The sequence below is a fragment of the Hyaena hyaena genome, unplaced genomic scaffold, assembly GCF_003009895.1.
Source record: "Hyaena hyaena isolate Hyena2069 unplaced genomic scaffold, ASM300989v1 scaffold_46, whole genome shotgun sequence".
Taxonomy (NCBI): domain Eukaryota; kingdom Metazoa; phylum Chordata; class Mammalia; order Carnivora; family Hyaenidae; genus Hyaena; species Hyaena hyaena.
Genome location: NW_024080678.1, coordinates 1,780,730 through 1,795,040, shown reverse-complemented (window position 1 = coordinate 1,795,040; position 14,311 = coordinate 1,780,730). Strand labels below are relative to the sequence as shown.

Sequence of the window (14,311 nt, the reverse complement as noted above, 5' to 3'; positions counted from 1 at the left end):
CCAGAACTCTGGTCTCCACCACTCAGCTCTGAACAGAGGCTCCTGGAGTAAACGGAGTGCACAGCCTCATTGCCAGACAAAACACCTCACGAGAGCAGACACTGTCTGCCAAGTGTAGAGAAGAATGGATTCAGGTCTTGCAGCAGAGTTGCCTAGGGCTGGACAGTTACCCTAAAACAAGGAAGAGCCAAAAATGTGGCCATAAGGGGCGCCTGGGTGGCTTAGTCGGTTGAGCGTCCGACTTTCGCTTTGGTCATGATCTCGCGGTTCGTGGGTTCGAGCCCCGCGTCGGGCTCTGTGCTGACTGCCAGCTCGGAGCCTGGAGCCTGTTTCCGAGTCTGTGTCTCCCTCTCTCTCTGACCCTCCCCTGCTCGCGCTGTCTCTCTCTCTCTCTCTCTCTCTCTCTCCTAGAAATAAATAAAAATATTAAAAAAAAAATGTGGCCATAAAGAGGAAGGTTAAATTCTATAATGGTTCCCAAGGGAAGGGTGCAGATTAGAGCCAAGAGACAAGACCAAAGAAAAAGTCAGAAGCTGGATAGACTCTGTAGGGAAGGAGAACACAGCACAATGATAAAGACCTGCTTGCCGCACTTCCGGGGAGCAGAAGACGACTTATCTGTAAAAGACTGAAAACCTCAAATTTGAAGGCAGGTATGGGTTTAAAACCCAGTTTGTATGGATGGGTTTTGCTTCCCTAAGACTTTCTTTTTGTATGTAATAGTAACTTTAATGCCTGCTATGCCTACCTGGTAGGATCATTGTGATTATCAAGTATGTATCATGGAAAGATTATTGTTATTTATTAGCTAAGGCTTACTTTATCAGAGTTCTGAAGAGTGCTCAGGTTTAATTTTTCATGGTTCATTATTTAATTTGAAGTGAATTCCCATAATATAAGACCTTTCCATATTCAAATATAAATTTAAAAATCCATTTTGCTGCAAAATACATGGCTGTAAGGAAGAGAATTTGTGCCTTGGGTTACCTGCAACGGTGTGCAGACTGTTCCAACCATGCCACTTTCTTGTAGAGATGAAAAATATCTCTTCCACACTTGGTCTTGTTTTCCAGCTACATAATCTCTCTCAGAGGCTCTCTTATAAGTTATCCCAGACAAAAGAATCTAATACACACAAAATTCCAACAAAGGATCATCCAATGTCTGGAATAAAGACAGAATTAACTCAAAGTAATTACAAAGTCTCCCGTTTAAAAACTTCAACATCAGGTTCACATTAAGCAACAGTATTAAGTAACTGGACAATATTCAGCTTGTTTTTGTAATGCAGTCTCCTTGGTAAATTCAATTATTTAAAAAAAATGGTCTTCTTAGTATGATAACAAGCACAAAATAAGTGGAAAACATCATTAAAGTGAACTCTACATTGTATGGAAATAGAATAGTTAATCGTATTGAACGCCCTGCCACTTATTATACAGAAGAGCTGGAAGCAGGTCAAATCAATGACAAGAAATGTCACATTACTCTGTAGTCTCACAGATAGGCATGTGCATTTCACGACATCTCTTATCTTCTGTCTTGAACATTTGCTTCTCCTCGCTGTTTTTCTCAGCAGACTTAACTGACTTTAGATTGGTCTGTGCCCTTGTCTACTGTTATAAAAGACAATTCACCAATAAGATTTCCCAGGAACTGGTAGAGAAGAGAGACCAAGGGAAGAGCATGTTTCTGACTTGTCTAGGTTCTCAATGATATGGAATCATAAGCCATATGGCTGAGGCCTCAAAGCTTGGAACTGGCCAGGCTGGGGTTTTAGCTCAAGCCCAAACATTGTTCTTTTCTACAGAAGTAGCACTGTCTCATGTGGGAAGAATCGCAGAATGCTTATAAAGGAATGGATAAAAACTAGTGACGATCAGAAATGTTATAAAAAAGCCATTTCATACAATGGTTTGAAATATCCCGTCCCCATTTGATATAGGATTTGTGATAGTCTTCGTGACCTATCACGTCAGTGACAAAAATAACCATTGGCCCAATTGCTCGAGCTTGAAATAAATCAGAGAAAGGCAATCAATCAGTCAAATATTTTTCAAGTGTCTTCTGTTTGCTCAACACTATGCTAGACTCTGTGGGAAATGACAGCTCACACATCAAAGTTCTTTGGCAAAAGCAAGAAGTGAATATGAAATAGAATCATCAGAGAAAAATGACAGGAGCTGGTCCGGCTTCAAAGATCCTAGATCACAATGTGGGGGAGGGGACTTTCAAATAACAATAGATCCTCATTATCATAAAGTGCACAGAAAATGTCTTTCATTGGTGATTAGATCAGGGACAGGCAAACTTTTTCTGTAAAGGGCCAGATGGGTAACTATTTTAGGCCTTGCAGTTCATAAAAGTCTCTCAGTTGGTGAAGTGTGAAAGCAGCCGTAGCCATTAAAGGAATGAGCATTGGCTGTGTTCTAATAAAACTTTATTTAAAAACACAGGTGGCTGAATTTTTTTGACCTACTGGTTGTACTTTGCTAATTACTCGCTTAGCTTGAACGTGAGGGAAGGCTGCCGAAGTGGTCAGCATTGAAAGTCAGAGAAGCCTTAGTTACAACCAGCTGTTATTGAGGGCCAACCCTCTGCCAGGCACTCTGTGTCACAGTTCATTGAATTTTTAAGACACTCCCCACCAATGCAAGCTGCTTAAGGTTACACAGTTTAGTGAAAAGCTGGCCTACACTTAAATCCAGGCCACCTGATTGCAATCCTCCACTCTCCCACCATAATAAATTACCCCGGCAGGCAGCCCCGTCATTTCCCCCTCTCACTGTACATCTTAGAAAACACAGCACTTTGAGCCATTGATAACAGGATGACCCTGCTATGCAATCCAGAGATCAAAAGTCATGCAAAATACTTGGAGAATTGGTTCTCACACTTAGCTGCACGTTATTCTCTCCGGGGAGCCTTAGAAAATCCTGATGCCCAGACCACACCCTGTACCAATGAAACCTTAATTTCTAGGGGTGAGACCCAGGCATCAGTATTTTTTGAAATGTTTCCAAGTGATTCTAAAGTGCAGCTAAGCTTAAGAACCACTTTGCTGAGGGGCGCCTGGGTGGATTAGTCGGTTAAGAGTCCGACTTTCGTTTAGGTCATGATCTCGCGGTTCGTGGGTTCAAGCCCCGCATCAGGCTCTGTGCTGACTGCCAGCTCAGAGCCTGGAGCCTGTTTCAGTCTGTGACTCCCTCTCTCTCTGACCCTCCCCTGCTCACGCTGTCTCTCTCTCTTCTAGAAATAAATAAAAATATTTTTTAAAAAAAGAACCACTTTGCTGAAGCAAGATGTCATCTACATGTGTCATATGTAAAATAGTATCCCCGGAGTTGTGGGAGGTAACGGTCCTGGGCTAACCCTCACTGAGTAAACATACATTATTAATTAAATAAATCGCTAAATATCTATAGAGCACCTTCATGGGGCCGGCCACCACTGTTGACGTGAAGAAACAGTAAAGGAATAGGTAGCCAAGAGTCAGAAAGCTGTCCTTGATTATGTCAAACTGTTGTATTTGTCAAATTTGTTTTATTTCCTTCCCGTCTCTGCTAGTATCTAACAAAGGCTTTTGAAAACTCCAGCCTGTCTTCTCTTTGTTAATGATACACAATCCACTTTGAGTAGTTGCATTGCTAACACGCATCCTACTTGTAGTAACAACATAGCGAACATTTACTGGGCATCTATCATCCTGCAAGGTTATACCCATGTGGTGTCACAACTCTGAGAATCATGTTTACCGTGTTCATCCCTGGTTTACACATGCGTAAACAGTTCTGGCGAGTTACTTGTCCCAGGTTACCTGGAGCTTAAGGGAATAAGTAGGATCTATACCGGATCTGCTTGATTTTATAACCCAGGTGCTTAACCGCTAGAAATCACTGCCTGGGTTACCGCCTCGATAAGTGTTGGGCCTCTATTGAAATGACAAATGAATAAATGAGAGAAAAACCTTTGCTTTGAGTTAGACCATTAATAAGAAGGAGAAGTAGCCCCTGGGCATGATGTAGGGATGACAATGGAAGTTAATGAAGGGGAAAAAAAGGCATACTTTTGACTGGCAACCCCTAGCTCATCTGGAAGGATTCATTCAGAACTTTGCTTTATTCAAATTGCTCAATCTGTATTTTGGATTGAGAAGCAAGGCTGTTTTATTCGAGTAGGCACCCTGAAGAATACACAGGACGAAGATAGACGAAGAGGAGAATATCTTCCATGCTCAAATGCCACCATTCCAGTGAGGAATTCCTTTTTCTTTCCACATTCTCCAGCCACTCAAGACAGAAGGAATAGTCCCTCCTTGGAGAATCCGAGTACTGTACTCCTTTCCAGAGCATCTGGCCGTCATCATGGTGATTCCAGATTTCCATTACTGTTTCTGATTTCTCTGCCTGTCCCATTATCCTGTAATCTTATTATAAGCAGATGTAACTCTATATTAAGCAATATTGTAACTAGTCTATCCTCAGCCTAGCATGGAGCCAGGCACAGAATAGGTGGTCAGTTGAATTTTGCTCTGTTCCAGAGGCTAGATGTTGATTGTCTAATAATAATAGCTTCCAGTTTTTGAGTGCCAACTATGTGCTGGGCATTGTGATATGCATGTTAAAGTCTACTTATTGCCTTCATCCTCATAACGAGTTTGCAATACTTCATATCACCATTCCTATGAGGGTGGGCTGTTGGCATTCTGGTGCCCAGTTTCTCTTTCCTGAAATAGCCCAACACACATGGTCACGGTGGACATAGCAACCACTCCCATGATGGTGGCTGAAGAGACCTCTTCTGTCCTGGCAGAGCCAACAGCAGCATGAGAGTGACGTGGCAGTCACAACTGAGGACTGTGAATCTTGAGCCAGTGATCAATTTAAGGACATGGGGCCAGTTGGAGGTCATATTCATGCCAGCAGCATAAAGGTCACTAACCACATTCCTGCTGCCGCATGGTCTTGCTGTGGTTTCTGTCCAGTCACCTGGAACCTTCCCAAACTAACCAGTTTTCCGAACTGGTCTTCTTGTCTCATTGACAGTAGAAGTCCAAATGCTTTCAATGACTTGTGTTTTGGGGGTTAAGATCGCCCAATCCATTTATGTCAATTGCAACCATGGCCCCAATGGACTCAAACATTTTGCAGATGAGAGGGAAGGCTGTGTTTCCACCATCACACAGCTAATAAGGAAGAGACAGGATTTGAACGTACTTCCTTCTGATTCTAAAACCCATGTTCTTCCCATCTACAGTTCTGCTTTGTACATGGAGGATGCTCAGTATTTGTTTGCCGTTTACGATGCTGCTGCTGCTATTCCGGAGTTAATGGTTTTCCTTCTTTCAACTTAAGAGCCATTTAATTCTTTATTGCCCTGGTATTTTCTGTGTTTAATTACCTTAACCTGCTACCTGACACTCAGAAAGTACTTACATATAGGAAGGTGATTCTTTTCAAATTTATTTCTAACCTTTATCAAGTGCTTACTATGTGACCAGTATTGTGCTTGGTGCTTGGCTTGCATTACCTTATTTAAGCATCCCTCAAACCCAATGAGATACAATTATTTTCATTACTAACATTTTACAAATGAAAAAATAGGGGCTAAGAAAGATTATGTATCTTCTCCAAAGGTCATGCGCTGATATATGTTTAATGCAGGATTCACTGAGGACTGACTCCCAAATGGATAAGCTTTAACCTTTAAGCTTCGTTGAATTACTAAAAATTTTTAACTTCAATTGTTTTTTTATTACGGAAACAAGAGATTCATTCTGGAAAGCTAGGAAAATAAAGAGAAGTTAGAAGGAAAAATGCAAATAATCTCTCCGTGTAGAGTTAGCCATATCTGTGATTTTTTTCTGCATATGCATAGGTATGCTTTAAACAAACAGAAAGAATCATAGTGTGCCTCATGGTGTGTCCCTTGCTTTTTCACTTAAGAATATGTCTATTGCTGTGTAACGAATTACCCCAAATTTAGCAGCTTAGAGCAACAGATTTATCATCTCACATAGTCTAAGGGTTAGGGCCCCCAGGAATGCCTTAGCTGGTTGTGGCTCAGGATATTTCATGAGATTACAGTCAAGAAGGAGACAGGGCTGTCATCACCTAAAGGCTGGGTGAGGAGAGAAAGATTTGCTTCTTGAGTCCCTAAATGCAATCCAGTGTGCATTCCAGAAAGAATCCATTTGTGATAGTTCCAGATTGAAAGGAAACTTTGAGGTCATGCTGTAAATACTGAGCTCTTTTTTCACTCATCCACTCAACAAGATTTGACCTGATAACTAACTTCATTTCAAAGGTTGGAAGAAACTCCTTTGGGGACAAGTAAAGTCTTGAGTAAATGGTTCTTCCCCTTCTCAGAGTGAATCAATGAAGGTAGTAAAGCGCTATGCAATCATATTTTACATACCATTGTGTCTATGGATTAGTTTCTTGATGGCATTTTTAATTATTTAAGCGTATTGAGAAAAAAGTACAGACTGACAAGTTTTTCCTTTCTCTTGCTGGTTTCTGTCTGTTATGGGCTGTCCATTAAAGTCACTTGGGGTTGGTTACCTAGGAAATGGCTGGCAGACTGAAGCTTTTAAATTGATCACCAGATTTATGGCAGGAAGGTGAGTCACATGATGTGAATTTAGTTGCTTCTAAGTGGAAGACTAGAAATTGCTGAGCATTAAAAAAGAATCAACGGAACTTTCCCCCACTACTCCCTAATTTTAAAGATGAAACAAATGATCCCCTTTCAGGAAGTCACGGAGATCTAAATTTACCTCCAGAGGAAGGGGGTTTAATGATTCCATGACCATCTCAGACTTCATGGTTGTAAAGAGACACTGTATTCAAGGTGTGTGTGTGTGTGTGTGTGTGCGCGCGCACACACACACACACACTCATGATAAACGCAAACTCGGCCATCTCTTAAACCAATGAAAAATGAGATGTTTTCTACTTTCTTCACAAAGATGAGGATTAATATATGCACAGCTTCTTGAGTTCCTCAGAGAAACACCATCACTTTATCCATAGAGCCTGTTGTTATTAATCTCTAGAATGAATAGAGAGTATATTCAGTAAAACCATCTCAGTAGCTAAAATGCCATTATCTGCATGATAAAGGAATTAAAATCCATCAGAATGAAAAGAACTGATCAAATTTGGAGTTCCTTAATAAAATATGTCAGGCACTTAAAATATAGTTGGTGGATAAAGAACATGAACATTTGCCAACTAGCAACTGTGAGCTAGGCACTTTTATTTTATATCTCACTTAATCCTAAACAAGAAAAAGGTAGATATTGGTATAGTAATTTTTAGAATTTTGTGACGCAAATATTTATTGAGCACTTAATACGCCGTGTCTGTACCAAGATTCAGAGAAGGTAAGTAACTAATCCAGGATTAGAATCTATTTCTGCTCTGCTCCAATAGGTACGCATTTCCTGCTTCAGAATATTATTTTTTGGTAGGGTAATTTTGTCAGAAGAGTGGAAAATTAACAATTAATCTGGACATTTTTATTATGAGACATTATCTAATTTATGAAACTCAGATGTGCATGCATATATACACATACCTTCTCTTATTCCTGAGACTTTTTCTTGCAGGCCAAAATCACCTTGAAAATCACCTTCTGTCTTGAATTTGCCTGTAATAATATCGGAATGATTGGTAAATAAAAGCAATGAGCCTGTATTAGCTATTTACATGTGCCAGGCACTGTACCTAATAAATAATCTCCTTTAATCCTGACCCAACTTTATGAGGGAGGAGCTCTCATGACCCCTGTAACATGACAAGATTAAATATTAGAATAGTGACCAGCCCAAGGTCACATGGCAATATGTGACTGCTTTATTTTCTTCATTTTCTTTTTTTTTAATGTTTATTTATTATTTCTGAGAGGCAGAGAGACAGAGCATCAACAGGGGCAGGACAAAGAGAGAGAGAGGGAGACATAGAGTCGGAAGCAGGCTCTAGGCTCTGAGTTGTCAGCACAAAGCCAGATGCAAGGGACTTGAACTCACAGAGCTGACGTTGGATGCTTAACTGACTGAGCCACCCAAGTGCCCTTCTTCATGTGTTTTCTAACTCCAAGGCCCATTCTCTTAATTACTGCAGTATCTTCCTCTCCTTTGAGCTAGAACTGATTTTCCTAGTCAGCAAGTGGTGGTGAATGCCAGAGATTAAAAAAGAATTATGGGAGAAAAAGAGAAAATCCTCTTCATTAATATATTTCCTCTGCAGATGAAGACATGAACATGATTCTGTTTTATCAGAGGAGCACAATGGCTCAGAGCATAAAACGTATCTCACTGCAGCAAGCTTTGGAAACCCGGGGCTGGGCACACCCACATTTAGTGTAGAATTCTCAGGTATGTTGGTCTCCCCACATGGCAGGTGTCCTTGTGTTTCTTAACATGGTGTGAGGGCAGGTGACACACTCCATCTCCTGTTAGGAGGGGCTAACTGGATAAAACACGTTCTGTGCTTGCAAGAACGCTCAGCACACAGTCAGCATCAGCATGAGGTAACACTATGTAATAACAGTTATTGTGTATAAATAATGCATTACATAACAATGATATACAAATACTGTCATAATTTCAAGACTTAAGATAACCACTTTCCCCAATTCCCTTAAAAAAAAAAATAGCTGGGGCGCCTGGGTGGCTTAGTCGGTTAAGCCTACGACTTTCGCTTAGGTCATGATCTCGCGGTTCGTGGGTTCGAGCCCTGCGTTGGGCTCTGTGCTGACAGCTCAGAGCCTGGAGCCTCTTTGAGAGTCTGTATCTCCCTCTCTCTGACCCTCCCCTGCTCACGCTGTCTCTCTCTCTCTCCTAGAAATAAATAAAAATATTTAAAAAAAAATAGCTGCTGGCTCTGAAATCCCACCATCAAAGTTTGGTTCCTTTCCCTGGAGGCTTTCATGCTGTGTAAAATGCAGCCAGGGGCGCCTGGGTGGCTCAGTTGGTTAAGCCTCCAACTCTTAATTTCATCTCAGATTATGATCTCATGTTTGTGGGATCGAGTCCCTCAACAGCCTCTGCGCTGACGCCTGCTTGGGATTCCCTCTCTCTCTCTCTCTCTCTCCCTCTCTCTCTCTCTGTCCCTGCCCCACTCATGCTCTCTCTTCCTCTCAAAAATAAACGTTAAAAAAATAAAATAAAATTGTATATACCTATGCCACTATAGCTGGGGTGTCTTCAGTCAGGGATGCCTCAAAGAATCTGAAGGATTTCAGATGAGGCTTGAGCAGAAGAGGGAAGGGAGGGAAGGTACCAGAAGGTCCCAGGAGCAGAATGTCAGAGCAGGAAGGGTCCTTGGAAGCCTAGAGCTGCACCTTGCTGACAGATGGGGAAACCGGGACACAGTGTTAGTGAGTTGTTCTTTCTTCTTTAAGCATGGGTGAGCATGCACACGCACGTGTGTGTGAGTGCACGCGCGCACGCGTGCTTGCTTGTATGTTTTGGGGGTTGCATTCCCTTCATTAATGCTGTATAACAAACCATCCCACACTGAGTGATGTAAAAACTGAGTGATGAGCATTTTCTTCAGGTCACAGATTATGAGGGTCAAGAATTCAGACAGGAAGCAAAGGGGATAGCTTGTCTCTGTTCCATAATATTTGGGATTCACTTGGGGAGAACGAAAATGCTGGTGGCGGCTCAGACGCCTGGGGCTGCGAGCGTTTAGAGGTATTGCCTGCTCCCTGGACTGGGATGACTCACCTGGAGCATGATGGTAGGCGGTGTCTGCATGTGGCTCAGCCTTCTCCCAGCATGGGGCCTGATGTCCAGGAGGGAGCGTGCCCAGAGTGAGCAGTCCAGGAAAGCCAGGTGGGGGGGAGGGAGATACTTGTCCTTTTTCTGACCCAGCCTTGGTTGGCAGGCAGAGAATCCATTTCTGTAGCCTTCTGCTGGGTGTGAGCAAATCATGAGATCAGTTCGGATTTCAAGGGCAGGAGAATTAGAGCCCACTTCTCAGGGAGGAGGGTCAAGTTACTCTGTAGAAGAGCATGCGGGATGGGACAGAATGTGGCAGCCATCTTTGGAAAATACGGTCTGTCTGGGAGAGGAAAACAGCAGTTTATGGCTTTTCCACTAAGTCTTCAAAATGTCTCTCTTGTATTCTCTAGGCCCCTGGCTTTCTCTCTGGGCACCTTTCAGCTCTGGCCTTCAGAGGCGTGAAGTGAGCTCATGAAGGCTGAAATCCTCCCATCCAAACTTGTCTCCTAAGAATGGCAGGTTTCCAGAGAGGACTCGGTGGCTTTGTCTGGTGCCAGGGAGCCCACTGGGTCCTGGGGAAGCCTTGACCCATCACAGCTGACCTCTGGGAATTTGTGAGAGTGGGAAGGAATGTGCATGGGGGAGGCAGGAACCAGAAAGAAATAAAACAGAAGATGTGTGCATGTGTGTGCGTGCATTTGTGTGTGTGTGTGTGCGCGCGCGCGTGCGTGCATGTGCATGTCAGGTTGCTGAGGTTGACAGTAGGAGAGCAGAAACTCTCCAAGATAATGAAAAGGTATTTGCATCAGGCTAGCAATGCTGGAGAACCTGGAGAATGGTGTGTCTGGAATGAATTCTCCTGGGTCAGCACTCCCTTGAAAATGGAAGGAAACCAATAAGGGGTGAAGACCTACTGAGCGTCAGGTACTCCATTAGGTACTTTATATACATTTTCTTATTTAATTCTCTCAATAAATTCACCAATTAGAAGTATTAGCAGTAGCCTCTCTTTTATACCAGAGGAAAACGGATTGAGGTCATATAGCATCTAAGGGCCAGAATTTAAATTTTAAGGTATCTCTTAGGACTCTAGGATCTGTGAGCTTGTCACAAAACAACTTCTTTAAAAGGCATTAAAGTCCTGTCTTTGCAGAAAATATTAAGTTAAAAAATATAAAGAGGCAATAAAGGAACTGTTATGGTTGAGGCGGGGATGGGGGATTTGAGACCCACATGGCTGAACTTCCTTTCGATCCCAAGAGACAGTCCTTGAAGGGCTTAGGACACCCAGGGGTTCCATGGGCTACAGTTTGAAAACCCAGTTAGTAGTATCTTCACTAGCTGCCAAAACAAGACACTGTATTTGCCCTGCAGTGTTTTTGTTCATAATCCTGAGCCTACCTGGGGGTATCTCTCTGTCTTCATCCATCTAAATCTTATCAATCCTTCAATGCCTCTCGCCTGGAGGCCTTCCTTTGAGTTTGTTACTTTTCCGTCTCTACACTCCCCCAGAAATGTATAGCAATTCCAAGATTCTACTTGCCTCCGTGTGATAATGATTCCCCAATTTATAACATCAGTTCACCATTTCAGACATCGCCTTTGAATTCCTGATTTGCATATCTAAAAAGCCACTTGACATCTCCCCATGGGTGTTGAGTGGGAATGAAAATTTAACATGTCCAAAATAGAACTCTTGATTCCCCATTCTCTCATCCCTCCCAAACAAGCTCACCTGTTCTTTTACTAGTCTTCCTTAGACCACTGACTGTCCTTGACCATCTTGAGAAGGCATCCAAGAACCAAGTCCCAAGGAAGTAACCAAACTTTCTTCAGATCCTGAGCATTCTTTAATATCAAGAGGCTATAATGGAGAGAACAGATGGTTCCTTAGCCTGAGGTGGGCTCTGGAGATGATGAGGCTGTCAGTAATTGAAGCAGGAATATACCATTCCCTCCTCCTCAAGCTGGCTAGGTTCCTAGTGAGCAAGGGAGGTAACAGGAAAGAAGACTCAGGCACGATGTTCTCTGAGATACTTTGGCAGAACTTGGGCACCAGTGAGAATTCCTAACATTCTAAGAGTCTGGCACCCTTTATCCCTTAGGAGACATTAGTGTCACTGTTGTGACTAGGTGATCTCAGTTGGTGTGGGGACTTCCCAACTAGATTTAGCCCTCTTGATGTTGGAAGTCACTACATGGTCTTCTGTCCGTCAGCTCGCATACCTTGTGTAGCGCCTCTCATCAAACATCTGAGACTGGCCTGATCAAGCAGACAGCATCAACAATTGATGAAGCATTACATGAAATGTATTTGAGTATACAGTCAGGTTCTTAGAGAAAACAACACCTAAAAGGACTGAGCAGGATGGAGGGGGACCTGGCTGTGACTTCTGTCACCTCAGTGACAGACAGGGTTGACTAGGCGGGTGACCCCTTCCTCTCTCACTGCTCCATGTGCGTCCCTCTCGAAGCTGTACACTCAGTTGAAGAGGACGAACTTTCCTGATACAGGAAGACTGTTCTTCAGTCAAGCGTATATGAATAGCTGCCCTTGCCTGCTAGAACCTCCAAACAAGCTTTCAAGGTCCATTTCTAGAAGAAAGGAGAGCTAAGCTTCCAAGGCTCCAGACACATCCAATGGGGCACTGCGTGTGGCAGCCTGCCTTTCTTAAAAATAAAAATACTAAAGTACTGAGCAATTTGCACATCAAGATTCAAATTTCTAGACTGGTGCATTGTTTTGACATTGTTCATATTACAAGGAAGGACAAAGGAACTGACATCTGCGAGGCGTGCCCTTGGTGCTGTGATACCTGGGTACATCATGTCATTTCACTCCCATGCCGCCCACTGAGGAAAACAAGGCTAGGAGTGGTCCAGTAAACTGGTGAAGTTTCTTAGCTATTAGTAAGCAGAAGAAAAACAATTTGAATTTAGGTCTAGTTGATTCCAATTTATAGGCGAGGCATATAAATTTCAGAGAAAGCCAGGAATGCGTTCAAGTTCAAGGCTAAAATTTATATCCAGATCTGATTCCTGCACCTGGGCTCGGTATCTGTATTCCTCTGTATCACATCTCCCACCAATGCCAACTCCATGTCTAATAACAGTGGCCCTGGTTGGATGAGCAGTAAGATAAGTATTGGATCCAGATCTCCTGCCCGAAGGCAGGATTCTGAGAACAAATCTCTTGGGAGGAAGTGGCTAAGCAAACCTGACATCTCCTAGGGGTGTTGGAAATGGAGTGTAGTTCAAAGGACTGGTGAGTGCCTACTATTATTTGTCTTAACATTATGCTTCCTCTTAGTTACCTTCTTGCTGGAAATAAATCGTGTTGTTCTGAGGTACTGAAAGAAATGTTTTTACAGTGGAAATATCAATTTATTTCCATAATAGAAAATTGACTATGTTATTGATCAAGGTGTCCCATCTGCCAGGTCTTCCTAATTAGACATTTGAAAGGTGCACCCAGTAGCATAGTAACCGTCAACAACTATTGATGGGAAGCTATTGTTATAAGTTTCGATGTAGGTCCCTCTAATGACAGACTGGCACAGAATGAGACAGCAAATTAAATATGTTCCATTTACTAGTAAAATGTTTTTGTTCAGTTTTGTCTTCCAAGAGTTGATTAACAAAATAATCCTGTGAACTGCTCACCCCCAAGAGACACTGGACTTTACCAAGTGCCAGCCCTGAACCATGCATTCAAAGTTAATACCATGCATCCCAGATTAATGCTGTTTTAATTTTAAAAATTCATAGGTTTATGTAGCTCTTTATTTCTGTTACTTGGTCAGAGATTCTTATAATCCCCAGTCCACTCTACTTGATGAACAATAATTGTCTTGTTTAAGTGCCAACATCGCCAATAAATATGTTGAAATATTACCCATACAGATTGTTACATGACATGTTTGGTTTTTTTAGCATTTAGCACTTTTGATATGCAATAAAGGACCTCAGAGATGGTTTCTTATTTTGATTTTCCCTCCAGTTTGGCAGGGATTAAAGCTGTTGCCTGTCACAGACCAAAACTGTGTCAAACGGGATGAACTTCTGAATAACACACGCTACAGAGACTAATAAACTCTAATTATCCCACAGACTTCTTCTGTAATGGATACTTCCAATTCCATACACCACAAATATTGGCCCAGAATCAAGGATGAATTTGGAACTGGTGTTTTTATTGCATTTTAGATGATGGAGAAGTTCCATTGAAGACAAGAGAGCAAAGAGACAGCCTCCATAGAGCGATACGTTTAGGACAAATGTCAGGGGGGAGGGTGGGGAACTCAATTACCTGTGAGCATCTCATGCGCTAGGTACCGAAATTTGTAATATCAACATACTTTTCATCCAAACTGGTCTTGTGCCCTTTGAGTCTTTAGTCTTGTATCTTTCTTTAACTCTGGGGAATGTCTTCTCATTCATTTTATTATTACTTCCTCGACACGGTTGACCCTTTAACAACACAGGTTTGATCTGCACGATCCACTTACACACAAGTATTTTTTTCAAGAAACACAATAGAGCACTATAAATGCACTTTTTCTTCCTTGTGATTTTCTT

The 14,311-nt window shown here is 42.3% G+C and overlaps 1 long non-coding RNA gene across 2 annotated transcripts; it reads right to left on the bottom strand.

The window, feature by feature from the left end:
* Window positions 1-959: 959 nt before the first annotated feature.
* Window positions 960-8,453, bottom strand: LOC120230709. Of its 2 annotated transcripts, none has more exons than XR_005528129.1 (4): window positions 8,361-8,453; window positions 7,731-7,790; window positions 7,582-7,653; window positions 960-1,164 (listed from the first exon to the last, which is right to left on the bottom strand). It is a non-coding gene; the product is annotated as an uncharacterized LOC120230709 (long non-coding RNA). The 2 variants fall into 2 exon arrangements; XR_005528130.1 differs by lacking the exon at window positions 960-1,164 and adding an exon at window positions 6,932-7,053.
* Between the last annotated feature and the right edge of the window lie 5,858 nt (window positions 8,454-14,311).